General features: G+C 37.5%; 1 protein-coding gene across 4 annotated transcripts in view; it reads right to left on the minus strand.

Annotated features, from left to right (window-relative positions):
• The window catches only part of INPP4B (inositol polyphosphate-4-phosphatase type II B), a 528,611-nt gene that overhangs the window by 283,400 nt on the left and 225,227 nt on the right, over positions 1 to 19,984 (minus strand). For all 4 annotated transcript variants that reach the window (XM_081135695.1, XM_081135696.1, XM_081135693.1 and 1 more), the window contains one exon: positions 505 to 564. The gene's annotated coding sequence lies outside the window, so the exon portion shown is untranslated. The remainder of the gene's footprint in view (positions 1 to 504; positions 565 to 19,984) is intronic.

Raw genomic sequence — 19,984 nt, forward strand, 5'->3', positions numbered from 1 at the left:
GATTTAATAATAAATAATAATAATTGCTTAGTTAATTCCTTTGCATTTATGTCTAGGCCTGGCCTAACGAAAATCTCAACACTGATTAATGTATTCATAGAAATCAATCCCTCTTTAGGATATATTCAGCCACCTATAACCCACACTCACTCATATTCCAAGATAACAAACTGGTATTTTTGCAAAATATTTTTTTAAATAATAGGGGCTATAAGTTTGAATTAATCATCAATCTAAATGAATATTATGGCCCGGCCGGTGTGGCTCAGCGGTTGAGCATTGACCTATGATCCAGGAGATCGGGGTTCGATTCCAGGTCAGTGCACATGCCCAGGTTGTGGGCTCGATCCCCAGCCGGGGGTGTGCAGGAGGCAGCAGATCAATGACTCCCTCAGCATCGATGTTTCTATCTCTCTCCCTCTCCTTTCCTCTCTCTGAAATCAATAAAGACATATTTTTAAAAAGTGAATATTATGTGTTAGTTACTGAGAATCATTCTTGTACCTGCTCTCTTGTTGTATTCCTCAAACAGCTCTGCTCTTTGACTTTGCTGATTTCAGAGCTCTGTAAAGGACAAACGGACACAATGTTAGGGTCGGTGTTTCACTAGGAAGTTCTCTTACAAAAGCATCCCTAGCAAAAATACTTCATATGCTCGCAATCCCCATTATTCCAAACTTGAGGACTCATATCATTCGCACAAGATAGACCGAACAAAGCTCCGTCTTCATTGTATCCGCAATGAACTTGCTTCATTCAGCTCACAGAGCTCCACTGGAAGGAACGATAGCTGACCTTTATTTATTTGCTTACATGAGCCAGGCACTATTCTAAGTTATACGGATTAACTCATTTATTCCTCATAACCACTGGGAAGGCCAGGGTTGGCTCAGCAGTCCTGAGTCAGGCAAACCCTGCACATTCCAAAGAAAGGCCTGGCTTCTGCTCCCCGAAGATAACCTCTGGAGTAGTCTGCCTGGTAAAGGTTTTGTATGCCTGAGGCTGTGACCTATGCTGTTCCATTTTGACCGTATATATTTATGGTGAACACCTGTTTTTGCTTAGGGGAAAGTGGAATCTAAAGTCAGAATTGCTGAGGTCAACCATCTAGTGCTGCAAGCGTATGTGACTGACCCCTGACTATGAGTGACCCCCAATAAAACTCCAGAGACCAAAGTTCAGTTGAGCTTCCTGGTTGACCACGCTTCACACATCTCCTGACATTGGTGCTGGGAGAATTGAGCCCAGCCCCCTGTACCTCCACTGGGAAGGGACACCTGAGAGTTGGCAGCTGGGTTTTTACTTTGTGTGTGCTTCCCTTTGCTGATTTGATGTTTTCTTTAGCTGTGATAAGCCATGGGTGTAAGTATAACAGCTTTCCCCATTTTGGGAGCTCTTCCAGCAAATCATCGAGCCCGAGGGTGGTCATAGGGGTGTCACCAGACGGAGAAGGTTCTTTGAGGTATTGCAGGAAAGAATTCAGGACACACAAGGGAAGAGTTCAAGTGTCGGGGGCAAGATTTATTAAAGTGGAAGTACGCTCTTGGAGAGAGAGAGCACAGGCAGGCTCACAGAGCAACTGCCCTGACCCCTGGGTCAGGCTCCTTTCATTCTCAGATGTATTATGGAATTAAATACTAATAAAATACAACATAAAAAATAAAGAAAAATGTAATTGATTATTTGTGTGTCTTTTGGGAGAGGTCAAGTGTACTTCTGAAGCTTAAAGCTTCTAAAAAAATTTAGAAAGAAAATGCCTGGCAGATTGGACTATGTTAAAAAAACAACAAACTTACTTAAATTAAAAAAAAAAAAATTAAACCAAAGCAGATTAAAATTATTTACAACAAATACAATACACCAAAATCTACTTTATATAAATACCGAGTACCAAAATATCAAAGGATACTTCACAATGAAGAAACAACTTACTAACGAACATACGGAAAAATGTCCAACTTCATTAGTACTCAAGGAGATAACCATTAAACAATGATAAACAATATTTCATCTAACAGTTTGGCCAAGAAGAAACAATGTTCATGCTTGATGCCATTTTTATATTGCCTTGAGTGCCTCTTTCTTACAATTCCTAAGAGAGCTAAAAGTATTCCTACCCTGTCCCAGAAAATCTAGGAAGCATTCTCACCACATATAATTTACAGGAGACACCTATTTTAACACCCTATAAACCATAACACCCTGTCGGTAAGTGACTGTCAAATATTCATGATGGTATCACATGTACCATACTCAGTACATAGGAGGAAAGCAATAAATGTGTTGACTGTATCAATGAATAAATGAGCTTATTTCTTCATCATTAAACTAAATAAAAGTATGGCACTATCTTCTCAAAAAATACTTTTTCATTCCTTTTGATCTAAGATTACTATGCCAATTCTGAGATTCCATTCTAGGGAAGTAATGATAAATATATATTTTTAAAGTTCTATACATAAAGAATTAGTACAATATTACTTAAAATAGGGAAAATATAGAAATAGACTAAATACAATAGAGAAATGTTTGAAAATATTGTTACAATAATTTGATGGAATATTATGTCAGCTTTAAAAAGAAGAGTTTAAAGTTCAGATTTTAAAAGGCTTATCCTAAAATGTTAAATGTAAAAAGCAGAATTTAAAGTTGTATATCTTATATATAACTGGTGTGGTATAGCAGTTAAGACTCAGCATAAAATCTCACCTTCACGAATGCTTAACTGTATCTCCATGAATAACTTACTTAGTTTTCTTAAGCCTCAGTTTCCTCATTTATAAAATGGAAAGTAGTAACAACATTACCTATCTCAAAATGCTATTTTCATTAAAAATCAAATTAGATGATTCAAATAGTGCTAACAGTACCTATCACATAATAAATATTCAGTAACTGCAGCTTTAGCTTATATTTGAACTGTTAAACAAAAACAAAACCTATGCATTCCAGATAGTCTAGATGCTAATACATCAGTAGTTTTTGTGTGGTGGAGGATTTTTAGCTGTTCAGAACACCTGCCCTATGTTTGGAAAATATCCCACCCTTACAAGTTTACGCATCACCAGGATGGATGCCAGAAATCTCCTTCTCAGTCTTCATCTCATGTTAAAAGTCTCAGTCATCCCTAAGGGGGTAGATGTTGAGAATGTTGGGGTGGAAGTGTAGGACCTAGACTGTCATGGTGAGACAACATTGTACAAGGCTTCAGTTCGAAGCACATGCTGACAATCCATTCTGAAAGCTGACACCTTTGCTAGCTCCTGGAGGCATTCGGGGCCCCTGTGTGGAAGGTAGAGCCTGTGCCAGTGCCAGTAACTGGGGGTATGTCCTAGAGCAGTGCTCATGTGCATGTGGCTAAGCTTGGAGCTCCTGAGTGGGCAGCCTCCAAGCCTGAGCCTGTGTTCAGTATGACTTTAATGGATCATATACACTTTTGCCTTCAGCAGCCCTTTTCCCCATAACACACACACACACGCACTTATGTATGTATATGTGTATGTAATTAGAGTTTATAACTGCATTGGAATTAAGATAGATATAATAATTTTTTTTAACCTAATTTTTTTTCCTTCAGATTTTAAAAGAAATGAAAACATTTTCATGGGCTCCTAAAAGCATTGCAGGCCATTGGCATTTTGCCTACTGGTTCTTGATAGAAAAGTTGGCCCAACCTAAGGTTTACAGGTGAATTCCTTTTCTCTTTAAACCAGCTTGAATCTATTCTGTTTGCAGCTATGAAACCTGATTATGCAGCTGATGAAACTACAGTGAAATTTTTGCTTTTTAAAACTTTTTAGAAATTATTGAATTCTTTGAAAAAGCATGTAGTACTTACAAAAGGGAAGGTGAGACCTTAAGAAAAAGGAGAAGAAACTCTGACTGATTAATGTATCACCAGCAATTTATAACATCAAATGTCAGTTTACATGCATATCTCAGAATCTCAAGCTAGAAGGAGGCTGCAAAGATCATTGGGGGGGGGGGGGGGATGTCATTGAGTCCAGTTACCCATATGCCATTCGAATCACCTATAACTCATACCCTGGCTGAATTGTCATGGTCAGTGATACTGAGCTCAGTAGTTCACTATCTTAGGAAGAAAATTAGATATTCTATCTCCTGATAGCTTGACTGTTAGAAAATTCTTCTTTAATATAAGTCCAAGTATCTATTTCCGAAACATTTTTCCCCCTGCATCTGCAACATCTGAGTATTCTTCATTTTCCCATTTTAGATATCCAATATCAGTGCCTTGGAATCACTGCATAGCAACCCAACTCAAAAGACCTTTATATCTACTCTACACACTTGTTACTTTGATTCTGCACCAGTCTATCATTCCCCTGGGTAACCTGTTGCTCCAAAGCAGAGATGTGAATTGCTATATCAGAGGCACTGTCCCTTCTTTCTCTTCAGATCACAAACTCATCATTTCTTTGACTCCCATCAGAGAAGAACAAAATTACACTAGTCCATAGTTTTAAAATAAATGTGGATCTCAAAGCAAAATGTAGACATTAATGTTTTGGGGGGAAAACTCTTCTACTTCTTTGGGGTTTTTTTCTTGACACAGCTGGCCAAAATGAAATAGTGAACACTGTATAAAACTAGGTGCCTAGAAATACTGATTCCAAGTATTCTAAGTCCCGATTCTGCTACTAAATCTTATGTAACCTATAAAATTCAGATCCCTCTGTCCCTTTAGGGATAATCTAGACTCAACATTTGATGACTTGATTTCTAATAAAGAATTTGATCCCTAAATCAATAGCTATACAAAGAAGTAAAATTAAAATAAAACTGTTGAGCAATGTCATGTTATTTGTATTTAAGAGTCTCCTTTAACCAATGAACAAGAGAAGTATTAAGTGGGATTCAAGTCAAAAGTGCACCATCATTAGTTAGCCCTTGATTGCCACGAGGTCTGCATTTTTTCTGCTCTTAGAAACCAAAAGATCTATATGTTCCATACTCACAGATAAGAGTTTCCATCAGCCCCCCAAAATACAGAAAGATTCCAAAGACATAAATGATGACAAAACCTGTGTCTACATTAACTGAATTATCTGATTTACTTGTTCAAAACATACTGGGCTCTTGTATAAGTTATGGTAATACTAGCTTTTGTAATAGTTAACCATGAAATCTCAGTCTCTAGTTTAAATTATTAATTCATTGATCCAATTTTTGGCAGAAGGGGCAGGGAAGGAGCTGTTTCATGAAGTCATTCAGGAAGCCAGGCTGAGAGAGACCCCATCATCTTGAGGGCAACTTAAATATGGACACCTAGGCAGGACGCTAGGGGAGGGGAATGATATGAAAGCCCTTTGTGGAGCAGGTCTGGAAGTGTCCCATGATCCACCTAAATACAAGGGGGTCTGAACAGCCATAACTCTGCACCTTGGAGGGAGCCAGGATCTGACAGACAGCTGCCATCTCCATCACAGCCCCCTATAGTTAAAGATGTTGTGGGGATCAATGAGTCCAAGGCAGCTTGTAAACAGTTGTCTATACCAATACCAGATGCCTAAAGAATGAAGTAGGTAAAATGATTTGGTAATAAGGGTTTTGATAAAGCCGGCATCAGAAATAGGTGAAGACCTCAGAAAAAGAGGACAATCAGAAGAATGTGGTGATTATAACCTGCAAACACTTCAGGAAGGACAGACGACAGGGGCCCAGGAAACATGTAGTTCTGGATGAGAAGTATCAGAAATATATCAGGGTCAACGTCTTATAAGAAAAGGGAATTTCTAGGGGTGTTACTTTCATAGTCATATAATAAAAGATCAAAATACTCTTCAGGCTGACCTTCAGGACATTTTATGACCTGCCCCTTTCCAGTCTTCTTCTTTACTAGTTCTCTACATGGATTTGTCTCAGCCATTTCTAAAACGATTCTTGTTTTGAGCCTTGGCAAATTTCCTGTATTCCAGGAAGAATATCACTCCCCCTTGGAATTCCCATATTATTTATGTTATGGTGGCTTGTCATGCAGTTCTTCATTGTACGTTACTACATGAATCTACTTTTTTTTATTCTTTATACTATTATATCTCCTTTTATATAGTAAAAGGTAAAATATTTATTGAGCAAATGACTGAAAAAGTAACGAGATTTGTACAGTAAACTAGTAGTTTTTACACATTTTGCATACCAGAATTCTGTGGGGACTCAAGAGTCTCAGTCAGTATAACTGGGATATCCTGTACTTCTGAAAACTCCTGATGAGTTGATTTCATTAGCTTTGGGAAAAACAGAAGACTAATTGTGCTGAATCTCATGTAAAACTGTTAAACCACATTTCAGACCAAAACACAATGAGCTCCATGGTTTTAATTACCAACACATAAACTGATAAGCATATGATGTAGCACTGGAAAGTTTAGAGAACTGGGATCCATTTCTTAGAGCAAGTTGCTAAAACTGTTCAAGAAGGGAACATCTATTCCATCTGGCGTGGTCTAGTGCATAAGAAGTAGTAAAAGAGATGACTGTGAGTGAGCCCCAAAGTCATAATCATCACAATAGCATTACCTCTAGCACCCTCATGAGAGTGAGAAAACAAAAGAAACAGTTACATATTAGAGAAAAAGACATATGGCAGCAACATGTGGGTACTAGTTGGGAAATTTTGTTAAATTGTAATAGAGAAAGTCAATAGCCTACAAGAATTCTGATGATTGCTTACCAAATCCCTTACTATGAGCCCAGGAAGAATGCATGCTGTGGATGGGAGCAATAGGCATGGCTAATCAACGGAAACAATGATGTTATTGTAAGGGGAAAATACAGTTTTATTTGTTTTAAGTTCAGCCAGCTCTATCAATTTTGAGCTAACATAGCTGTGAAATTTCACTCTTTCGAGTAGTTTCATGCACAAGCAGTAAATTGTACCAGTCAAACGCCATAAACTATCACGTGTTACAAATCATCTTTCAAAAGATGGAAAGACAGGCAGAATGAGGATGACAGGGAAACCTTCAAAATAGCCTCCAGATCAACCCTTATCTAGGAATACAATGTTTTTTCCCCAAAACAACTTACAAGATTACCTTTCAAGGAATGTCAAAGCAGATAAGAGCACTTTTTTTCACCCAATATATCAAAGGAAAGGAGAAGCAGGAGACTCATGGTCCTCTAAAGAGAATGCTTAGGATTTAGGGTCCTGAAAAAAAGACAGACTAAATCTGACAGGCTGTTTTTCTCGAAAGAAAAGATTTTAAGAGACACCACACATTCACCTCTACAATGGTAGATTAGACATGCAGAATACAAAAATTATACAATAATCTAACCATAAAAGTTAGCATTTTTAAGGATTTATTATGGTCAAGGTCTATGCTTAAAAACACTATCTCATTATAGTCTTTGCTTTAGTTGTTTCTAAATTAAAAAGGCCCTAAACACTGAGGCCAAAAGAAGATCAAGAACAAAGAACAGACCAGAATCACTTCCCCTAGGGGAGATAGGATCTAGGCCGGTATTGAGATATGAGCTCTTGCAGATTTCATAATGTGAGCAACAGGGAAACCACGCCTTGAAAATCTACCTGGCTCTAGAAAGAGATTTCAGAAACTGGGGTTATATTTGAGCAACAATGACACAAAAATCAGTGTTAAAAACTCAGAATGTCATTATGTCTGTTTCAATGTGGCTCCGTAATTGTACATGACCAGAAGACCGGTGTTGGGTGTTCCCCAAAGCAATGTTTTATGCTGGAGCAGCTCATCCAGCCCATGAGAGCCACATCTCCCTAAGATCTGCACTGTGACATCCGTCAGTAGCGTGAAATCAGCCACAGTGGTTGTATTTATACCTGGAAAATGGGCAAACATGAAAAATCAGGACTTTCTGTTTTCTTTTGTTATGCTTACTTTCGAGAGAGCCAGTTTGCCAGCACATCACTCCCCTAAACAAGCATTTCAAGATTTTTGTGTACTATGACTCCAAAAGAAGGAACAATTTAGAGACACTAAAGAAAATCCAAGGAGGAAAATGAGAGAGCTCATCTGGGCCTGGGTTAGATTTATCTAATCAGATGACAAAATACCTCTGAGATAATGTTATCCCATTCAGGGAGGTGATGAGACTATTAGATGCTTTTAGTATATCTGAAAATAGATGACTTTGTATGTCTCACTATAGGAGCCCCTCTAATAAAAAAAGAGTATGTTAGAAAAGCACATGCCTAGACCAAAATCAAAAACAAAGAAGATCCTCAGATGAGCTGCATGAAGCAGAGAACAAAAAGGGCCAATTTAAGAAGCATTTAAACCATTTAATCTTCATCTGAGCCTTCCTCCAAAGTGGGAGGGATCAGCAGGGGGCATGAACACTAGAGGCAGATCATTCTCTTTTAGAAAACATGATGCAGATGAAGATATTGCTGCTGTCCCTAAAGAGATGAAAGATACTTAAGGCCTGAAAAATTGAAAAAAGAGACCAGAAAAAAATTGTCAGGCAGAACGTATGGTCATCACTAGACTGACTGTTACAGCCACTAAGAAACACAACTCTACCCAAGCTTCTGAGTGGACCTTCCTAGCTGAGACTGAACAGAATGAGAAATCGAGGAAAGAGAAATTTGGAAGTTTAATTTATTTGGGTTTAACTTTATATATTATTTCTCCTTTGTTAGTGTTTTTATAACATTAAAAAAACAATTTATTTACATATTATTGGAGCATCTTTAAGTTGTCATACTTGATAACTGTATAACTTCCGATCAATTATATTGGAAATGTGGCTAGGCATCATCTAGGATGAAAAAAAAAAAAAAAAAAACTGAGCAGATTTTTAGCTTAAGGTACAACAAGGTTCTGGAATTCATTAATGCACTATTCCAACCTACTTCACTGCCCTTTAGAGTACTGCTGTCCAATAGATGGTCCTGGGATGGTGCAAATATGTTCTAATCTGTTCTTTCCTCACATGCACCCACTAGTTACATCTAGCTATGCACTCTTGAAATGAGCCTAGGGTTACTGAGGAACTGAATTTTATTAATTTGATTTTAGTTAACTTGAACTTAAATAGCCACATGTGGCTAATGGCTACTATATTGGACAATGCAGCTTTAGAAGTAAAATTAAACTCCTCAGCAGATTCACAAAGGAGCAGTGTCATTCTTAACTTTGTAAGTAAATAGCAGGACTTCCTACAACCCAACAATATCTTCCTCTACAGGATCCAGGCTCAACTCTGGTGAGCCACCGGGTCGGATGTGAAAGATTAAGGGTACAAAAAGAGCCTGGGGGAAGTGGGGGGCGTCCATCCCTCAGGACTCTTATTTCTAATAGAATCACCCTAGAATACATGCCTCTTTCTTCCCTCCCCACTCGGGCTTCTCGCTCTGTTTTAAACCAGAAGAAACTGTGTGTTCTTTTCTGCTTCCCACCTTGCGGTAAGTCTATAATAGTGGGCTCTGTCCCATGCAGGAAGCCTGCATTTATACAGCTCTATCTGATTGGGTGGCCAAGTTTAATTCCATAGTGAAATATGGAAAGCTCAACCTGGCATCAAGTATGTCATATCATCCAATCAAGATTCCAGCAGCAATAAAGCTGTTATTTAGAGCTCCATTTGTCTGCTTTCTGTGCCTACTAATCAATTCCTTCCAAAACATGAAGGGAAAAATAATTTATTGACCACACACTCCCACCCTCTCTTCCTCAGAATTTCAACGCTCAATATTTCTGATCATTTAATGGCTTCAGGAGTAAAGTGTAGAATTTGTCTTTGTGGTGAACTCTATTAGTTTGGAGGGAGACTACTTGAATGATATTTTAGGCGTATATTCAACCTATGTATGAATTAGTCGCATTAAGGCCAGAGGAGTAAGTCATATAAAAGTGCTTTGTACTGAGGTGAAATCCTTTCCTGACCTTCTTGCATTGGTCCAGTCTTGCATGATTTGCTTTCATAGCATCTATTTCTTCTCCTTTGTGACACATCGTATCTTAATATGTGCTCTTCGCTAATGAACAGTGTACAATCCCCACTAGATTGTAAGCTCTGTGGCTTCATAAGGGAAGAGACTACATGCATCTTTTGATCACCATTTTATTTCCAGCACATGGAAAAATGACAGGCACAGAGATAATATGCTCAATAAATAAATAATGCAATATTTTATTTGATGGCATAAGAGATTATCTTTAGTATGAGCAGAAATTATGATGTAAATTTAATATTTGGCTTCTCTTATGAACCGTCCCCAGAAATAAGGGTCCTGTAAAAGGAGAACTCTTGTTTGGAGGAGTGGAATAATCTCCAGGAATAGAAAACTAATCATGGTCATAATGAGAAGAACCAATAATGATGACTGAACTCGTGCTATGCTTTTGTTTCCATTTCATAGGTCAAGGTCAAGGGTTTGACAATAGAGTGAACTAGATTATTCAAAGTACATCATCACAGTGCTCGGGCCAGAAAAAACAACCTCTATTTGCTGAGTGTCATTATGCACAGACATTGTGCCGAACACTCCAGAAAACGTGATAGAGTCAGGATAAGAAGAATGTTGTGAGCCAGTTTTTTCTCTTTACCTCTTTGCTGGAATACCTCCTTCTCACGGCATTCCTTAGGTTCCTAGAGCAAAGGCCAATGAGAACTTTCTGTGAGTGGCTATTACTAATGGACTCAGCTGGAGATTCTCATTGTTGCATCATAGTTTCCCGAGGTCTTAGTCAGGTTCGTAAATTTGAGATCTTGTGCTTTATGGACTAATGTAGAACCTGTGGATACATTTTGCTTCAAAATGGAAAACAAGAAGCTAAGACAGGATTGATACAACTATATGATTAGAGACAGTGAGAAAGACACCTGACCTAAAGTGTTAGGTGAGCAGCAACCAGAATAGATCTGTGGAATTCAAGAACACTCACTAGAGAGTCTACAAAATTCTTGGGTTTCTTACATTGTATAAAATAAGAACTCAACATTATTGTTGCTTGGCTATCAGAGGAAAATGTGATATGGAAACGGTGATATACCCCAATAATCTAGGGCTCTAAATTAATCAGAAAGGGCCAGGATGGGGCCTGAAAATGAACTTGAGACTGTTGTTTGGGAACATGGAACAGCTGATTAGAACTAGAGAATGTTGTGCGTCGTGAGAGGGTTACTATACAAATATCAGAAAATGTTTTCTGCCCTAGAAGATCATTACAGTTCTTAACACTGTAACTTAAGAAGATCCAGAAAACAGGACCTAAAACCATCAGGGGAATGCAGTAAGAAGGCTGCCATATGCAGTCAAATTAAAATGGAAACTCTGCTTACTTGAACAGATGCTGAAGAATAGCATCAACATAAAAATGAGCAACTTAAAAATCAATATAACTTACAAACAATATAGATTTGTTCAACAAATTTCAGTGTATTAGGGCAAAGAAATATGCTTTAAGGAAATTAGATCATCAGCATTTTAGAAACATCAATTAGAAATACATTCTGAAAATACACATATATCTGACAAGAGTCAGTCAAATTTATTAAGAACTAAGCCATAGGCAGTTATTAAAGGAAACCTCAGATATAGCCTATCTTTAGGGTTAAAAGCTACAAATTCCAATAACCATACCTTCAGGAATCCAATAGCAATCCAACACCAGAATTAGAAGGGTCTGAATATATCAGCAATTAAATTCCAGAATATTGAGGGGAGAAAAAGCAATTTAAACAAGAGTTGATATCTAATTTTTAAAAAGAAAACATCTGTAAATTAAGGAATTCCTCAGAAAAAGGTCTTTATTCAGACATTAGGAAAAAATTGCAAGTAGGAATCTTTTATTTAATTGTTGATTAATAATGATTTCTCTTTTTAAAATATCTATGCAGTCAATGTAGATTTGTCACTTGGGGCACTAAAGCAGAGACACCAGACTGTTCATCCGAGAATCCTTGCTCTGCGTGGGATTCCAGGAGATTAGTCTGCTCCCTTCTGGGGAATGGAAATAGCTTCCAGAGAAGGCACATGCAGATACGCTTTTTAACCTGACATTAGGGAGGTAATAAAGTTACTTTGATAGAGAAGACTTTGATCTTAGGCCAAAAAGCTGAGAGAATAGAACAAAGCAATCAGAATCCAGGCCTAGTCTCAGTCTTCACTTAAATGTTTTTAGGAACACATAGCTGATGTTGAAATGTTCTCATTTTTAAAAAAAGAAAAAAACAGGTATTTACATTTCAGAGTGGTAGTCTATCTCTGAGCTACAAAAAGAAAGTAAATAATGGTACTCAAAAAGGGCTCTATGTTTTATGTAAACATCATATAGATCAATACTCCTTTGTCAGCTAAGAAGGAAAATAATTTATTTTTCATAGCATAGTTCAGAGATACTGCCTCATTTGATCTTCAGAACAATACTAGAATGTATGAGAGCAGGTGTCATGATTTCTATTGTACAAAAGTAAAAGCAATCTCTAAGAACTAGGAAATGTGTCAATAGCTGTCTATTTTATAAGGTCCACTGTGTGAACTGGTTTAATTAGAAGCTCAACTAGGCTGAGAAATTGGGATTTGAATGAATCTGTCTAATTCTAAATCCATGCTCTTAAGCCCTACATTTTAAATTTCTTGTCCAAAGCAACATGCTTTTACTACTAGAGCTAACAATTAAACTCTCAAATTATTGTTCTTGTTAATACAAATTGCCTCCCATGGCCATTCACAACTAAACAGCAGTGTGATAAGGCTAGACATTAAACATTCACCAAACCCAGTGCCCTTTGCTCCTAGGCCCACACCTGACGGCCAGGAATCCCAGGACTTCAGTGTAAATAGGTGCGGCCACAGGACCGAGAGCCGGTTGACAGAGGGCGTACACGTGCGTTGTGCACATATTCCAGACTTGGACTGAGAAACCCTCCCTGTCCTCCTTCCCTCCCCACCAGCTGAGTGAGGAAGGCACAGGAGCGTAGAGCCACGAGGGGAAGGACCCTGGTTCCCTGTATGACCACATAGAAGGTCATTTCATACTCCTACCAGCAAAGTATGAGAATTCCAGTTGCTTCACACTCTCACCATTTGGTTTTGTAAGTCTTATTAGTATTAGATATTTAGTTCACATGTACTAACAATTGTGGCTTTAATTTGCCTTTTCCTGATAACTTATTATTTTAAGCATTTTCTTTCCATATGTTTATCACTCATTTTTCACATATTCATTTAAGACTATCTATTCTAATATTTTTCCCATTTTTAATTGAGAAGTTTATCTTTTTCTTATTGTATGATAGCAGCATTTATACTCTGGATACAATCTGTTGTCAAATATATTGTTGTTGGAATACATTTTGTCAGGAATATTTTCTTCCTACCTGTGACTAACCATTGTATTTTCCTAATGGTATCTTTCAAATAGAAGCTTTACATATTTATAAACTCCAATTATCAGTCTTTCTTCTCATGGTTTGTGCTTTTTTTTACCATATATTAGAAATCATTTCCTGAACAAATTCATGAGAATAATCTACTTTGTTGGCTTTTAAAAGGTTTATATTTTAACACTTGTAATCTGGAATGTAGTTCAATTAATGAGAGCAAGAGATGATGTTTATTTTGTGACATAGAATTATCCAGTTCCAGCAACATTTATTGCAAAGAATTTCTTCAATGATTGCTTTGGTGCCCATATCAAAAATCAATTGACTATTATATGTAGGTCTATTTCTGGACAGTATTTTGATCCATTTACCTATTTATTTATTTATGCCTTTATTTATGCCACTACCACACTGTCTGGATTAAAACAGCATTACAGTAACTTTGGTGCATTTTCATATAATTTTAGTATTAGCTTGTCAATTGCTACTCTCCCCCAAAATACAGCCTGCTGGGATTTTATTGGGATTGCATTACATTTATAAATCAATTTTGGGAGAATTGCATCTTAATAAAATCAAGTTACTGGAAACATAAACAAGGATTAAAGATCTTTAAATTCTCTAAGCAAAATCTTACAATTTCCATTGTAGAGGTCTTGTACATAATTTATTAAATTTCCTGGAGTATTTTCTATTTGGGGGATGCTTATATAAATAATGTATCTAAAATGAATTTTCTAATTGTTTTTGTGTGTACATAGAAATAGATTTGTGGAAAACTGGTTCTGTGTCCTATGACCTTTCCATATTCAGTTATTTCTAGTAGCTGCATTTTAGATGTGCCAAGATTTCCTACATACATATATCTTTTGTGAACAAAAACAGTTACTTAGACATGAATTACTTAATTCCTAAATATTTAGTGAGTTTCCAGATATATATGTATTTAAATTTAATTATACTGTACATATTGTGTTCAGAGAAACTGCTCTATAAAATGTCATTCTTTTGCAACCTGTTAAAATTTCTTTTATGGCCCAGCATATGGTCTATTTTGGTGAGTGCTCCAGAAATATTGGAGATGTGTGTGTGCTGCAGATGTTGAGAATGGTATTCTACAAATGCAAATTAAATCAATTTGATAGATGGTGTTTTCAAGTTTTTAATACAATTACTGTGTTGCTGTTTTTTTATTTTACTGTCAATTGCTGAGAGTGGGTGTTAAAATACTATGATAGAGCTATTGTGTTTTCTCCCTTTAGCCTTTAGTTCTGCCAACTTTTGCTTCACGTATTTTAACCTATGTTATTCAGGTGCATCAACAGCATGTTTTCTCATTGCTGTAGAGCATTCCAATGCATGGTCACACCAAAATGCAAGTATGCCTTCTACTGTTAAAGAGTACTTGAGGAATTTCTACTTTTCGACCATAATGAAGAGTGCTGCTTTGAAAAGTCTAAAGACTTTTTGTGAATATATAAATACATGTTTGTTAGGAGTACATGGTACTACGGGGTCATGGGGTACATCTGTAGTAGCTATTGTCAAGTAGATTTTCCAAAGTGGTAGTTCCTATTTATATTTCCACCATTAGTATATGAGCGTTTCCATTTTTCATTTTTTCTTTATTTTTAATATAAAGTTCTCTATATTCTTTTTATCCTCACCAAGGATATGTTTATTGATTTTAGAGAGAGAGGAAAGGCAAGAGAGAGGAGGGGCAGAGAGAGAGTGAAACATCGATTGGTTGACCCCCGTATGTGTCCTGACCGGGGATCAAACCTGTAACCTAGGCCTATGCCCTGACTGGGAATCGAACCAGCAACCTTTTGGCCTACAGACAACACTTCAACACACTGAGCCACCCAGCGAGGGCAAATTCTCTCTATTTTTTATATAAAATATTCAAAGTATATTATAAAAAGCATATTTTTAATTGGCTGTATTTTCTTCTAAGACCCTCTGCTGTATCTTTATCAGGATATTGTGTTTTCTATTGGTTTGGATAAATCCTTTAGGTAGTAAAGATATTAACTGTCACAGTTACAGCAAATATATCCCTGTAATTCTGTGCTTTGTGTTTTAATGTCAACTATGCCACACATAGTGTGTATGTGACTCTGGGTTGGTCATGCTTCAAATTATTCACACACCTGCCCCAGTCCATTAGTGTAAATAACTAAGCCTGACTTCCTCAGGACCTTGGCCTCCTTACCAACAGGCTTAGCTCTCAGAGTCTAATACAATGATGCGAACTATCACGTTAAGACTGACATTTATAGCACAAACTGGAACAATGTAGGCTCACTGTTACTCTTTGGAGAGATAGAAGTACAAATTGGTAAAAGCCCTCAGGCCCCCAAAAAAGGAAGGACAAGGGATGTTTGTATTCAAAAGTGTTTATAGGTATACAATTAGAGTAGCATGAATCTATAATTAATAGGATGAGACCTTTGCTTGTTTCAGTATTTTTTGCTTTGCTTTTTGCCTTACTTTGACCTTTCATAAAACACCACATAGGAAGGTATGTGGCCGCCATGGTTCTCCAGCTTGCCCACCTCAGACAGGCCTTTTTAACTGGTACCTCACCAGCCACGATGCATTTGTGGCTATAGCTGTGACTAATGCCAGGCAATTCTCAATGTCGAGTCCCAGCTCTCCGAGCCTGACTACAACTGTTAGACTCCATAATGCCAAACCCACAAACCAGGCAATAAGCCCGCATTATATTCATCTTGACACTTAGTCGAACCGGTTTCCAGTCTAATGGGTTTCCATAACACTGCTTTCTGAAGAATTTACATTTAAAAAGAGAATCAAGGCGACATCTGTTAATGATAAAAGCCTCAAATTTATACAGAAGAGACTAATAAGGTCCATGACTTCCAAACAGGCTTTTAAATCCACAAAATGTGTCATAGTGTTTAATCTCTGCCTCACCTAAAGTATATTTTAAGCAAATGTTTTATTGGCTAAACACAGGATAAATAAAACAAAGATCAAAGCTATAAATAATTATATCCACAGCAGTGAGTATAATTTACTTACAGAAGAAAAACCATTTCTAAATTCTTGGTTTGCTGTCAGTGTCATTGACTTTTCCAACAGTATCCTGAAACAATATTTTGCAATAGCAGACTTCATCGTCTCCTACCAGTATGTTATCACCAGCCTCAGCCTTTGCACTGAAAGCCTATAACGTTCTTGGCACATAGCCAAACAGGAGGCGAAGGCTTATCTCTAATATGTGTCCACCCACTACCCACCTGAAAAATGTAGAGAAAATGAAAAAACGCTTTCAATAAGCTTAAGTAGAAGACTACTTGCTGTGATGTGATCTGCCCTAACTCTTCGAAGATCAAGAAAAAATATCCATTCCGTAAAAAACCTAGCTAGGGAGCTGGAACTGAAGTTTAATATCACTTAGAAAAGCTCTGGTTCTTTACTTGACTTATCAAGAAGCAAACAGCTCAGCATCCTGAGGGGAAAGAATATTTAATAGAGACTTCAACTGTGCAAAATCATGGGAAACAAATACTTGAGGTCAAGGAGCTATTTTTAGCATACACCACTTGATTTAAAAGAGGTTTAATCAAGAAACACAATGAGCACAATGAGTTAAAGTAATGCAAGTAAAATTTAAAATAGGTTTTAGTTTTGTTGACCTAAATGTACATATAACCTATAGTGTGCTCTGTTGGAAGAACTCATGGAGGCCAACTAAGGTTTGATTATGTTACTCAGGTTATGAGATAATTTTGCTTTTTTTCTAGAGATTTTATTTACAAGCTATCTTTTGCCTAAGATACACTGCATAAGAAAAGAAATTGCTTTTACTAGGAAACTGAATATGTGACTGTTCAGGCATCTCATGGAATTAGTTATCCTGAAAATGTTGTTGCCATCACCCCACAGGGGTCACTATTGCGGAAAGATACCAATTACCAATTCAACAATCCTCCAAGCATCCTTCCCTCTAAAAAAGATCAAACATGCAGGCTGTAAAGAAATTATTTAATTTTTATTATATCTTGAATAAGTAACCTATTCATTCCCGACCAACTTTTTTTTTTTCCCCCACCCCAACCCTTCAATCTGTCCAAAACTCTATCACTCTGTGTTATGACTTTCATTGAGATCACTAATGAGAGCCAGAAGGCCAAATCCCCTGCCTGGTCCCAGGCCTCCACAACACGCCTCTCTGTAGCCTTAGAAATGTTATTCTCTTTGAGAAGCAGACTGGATTCTAGAAACATAGCAAGATAAACTCAAGAGCAACCTTTTCCTCCACAACAAGCTCTAAGATTTCTGCTAATTCTGAGTCAAACCAACAGCTGGCACTCTGGCAGCCAGGGGGGCCAAGCATGGGGGAATAATGCACGAGCCTTCTTCCTAAAGGGTCTGGCTTGGCCAGATAGTGAGGAACTACATTGAAGCCCAAGGGCAAAATGCAACAAGCTGTACTTTTGCAGACAAACTTGGCACTCAAAAATCTATGTACTCCTGATAAGGGTGACTGAATAAACTCTGCTTTCTCCTCACTATGGAGAAAGATACCATATCTTTCACTATGAGAGAAAGATACCATACCATATCACTATGGGGCAGAGAAAGTACATCAGGGGGTTGAGTCTCCCTGCTCTTGAGGTCAGGAGATTACAGAGAGACTTGAGGACTGAGTGGGTTTTCAAGAAGCAATTGAAACAGTAAATTCCCGAAGTTGTAAATTCATTCTGTAGTTCTTTAATATATAAATCGTCCCCAAGTCTCTGGCCAACGACCCGGGAATCTTTCTCAAGGACCTGGGAGCCATTCCTTTGAAATATAATTATTGAGGGAGGTTGTGGGGTTAGGTGAAAAAGGTGAAGAGATTAAGAAAAAAAAAACCCTCGTAGACACAGGCAACAATACGGTGATTACCAGAGGGAATGGGGGTTTGGGGGGAGGTGGAAGAGGCTATAAGGGAGGATAAGTGGTGATGGAATGAATCTTGACTTGGGGTGGTAAACACACAATACAATATACAATGATGTATTATAGAATCGTACACCTGAAATCTATATAACTTTACTAACCAATGTCACCCCAATAAATTCAATTAAAAAGAAAAAAATGGAAGTTCTCCTATCTCCCAGTCTCTGTGGGAAGGTAAGAGCCTAACTACCAGAAGCATCAATTAGCAAAGACAGATGGCCTATCATATTGCGTAAGGATCCACCTCCCCACTAATGCCCTTCAGTGTTTTCCATGAGCTCACCACAGTGCTTAAAAACTCTTCTGTCTTTAGGTTCAGTCTAGTTGAGTTCACTCTCTCTCCCCATTGCAATAGTCTTGATTAAAGTCTGCCTTCCCTGTTTAACTTTGCCCTGTGCAATTTTTCTTTGACAACCACTGTAGAGCAGTTCAACCATAATGTAGTGGTGGTAACAGTTGTGATTAGTAAAATATTCAATAAAATTTATTGACCCTATAAACCAGCTATTCTCAACCAAGGGCAATTTTGTACAATAGGGGACATTTGGTAAAGTCTAGAGATATTCTTGGTTGTCACAGCTGGGTTTGCTCTCAGCATCCAGTGGGTAGAGATCAGCGATGCTGCTCAACATTTACAATGCACAGGGCAGCCCCTGAAAACAAAGAATAAGGTGGTACAAATGTTAATAATGCATGCTCAAGAAACCCTGCCCGCTGTGAACAAGCAGGATCCTAAGAGCACGCTTCCCTAAGTCTCACCTGATAAGGAAATCAGGTTATGCCAAAAAGCCTGCGCCATGATAAGTTAGATTGTAGTTCCTACCACAACAAGATCAGGCAACTGAAAATAACTATAAACGGCTCTGGAAGAGCATATCATTGGGAAAAAATGAGCAGAACCAATAACCTTTACAGAATATTAAATTATTATTTTAACATCAAATGAGTCCATATTTCACATCAGTATAAAACATGGTTCACTTGCTGATGATGGGCAGGTTCTACCACTTCCTAACTGTGGCAACATGGGCCAGTTATATAAATAAAGGGCCAGTTATTTAGCTCTCAGGCTATTTGTTTTCTCATGGGTATAAAGAGGAATAATGGCCTCTGCCTCGTAGTGCCATTGTAAAGATTCACCAAATACAATGCATGTTCACTGCTTAGCCTGGTGTAAGCTCTCAGGATATGATGATGATTTTCAAACTACAGGAAGAAAGAAAAATCAAAATCCCAGAATTGACTATTTAATTAATAAATGAGGAAATGAGTGACATCTAATTAAGTCCTAAGCTTATGACTGAATATATTTTGAGACCAAGCTAACTCTTCAAACACCGTTGTTTTTATGAGAATTTAAGATCTAGATAAACCAATCTGTGGGCTCACTGAGTCACTCTGGACTCCTAATCACTTAAAGGTACTTCCTAGTAAGAATCTAATTAGATATTTAGTTAGTCTGCTTGGGCTAATGAACTGTCGCTTCGCTATTATCTCCTTTAGAGGTTCATTGCAGTCAATTTACATATACAATAAATAGTAACTATGATTAATTTAATATAGATTAATATATAGATTGCCGCCACCTACCACTATCTCACCAATAAAAGAATGACTCTTCAGCCCCCTTAGAAGAATTACTAAGTTGTAGATGCTCTCCACCGGTTAACTTGAA

The sequence above is a fragment of the Miniopterus schreibersii genome (assembly GCF_964146895.1).
Source record: "Miniopterus schreibersii genome assembly, chromosome: 4".
NCBI classification, from domain to species: domain Eukaryota; kingdom Metazoa; phylum Chordata; class Mammalia; order Chiroptera; family Miniopteridae; genus Miniopterus; species Miniopterus schreibersii.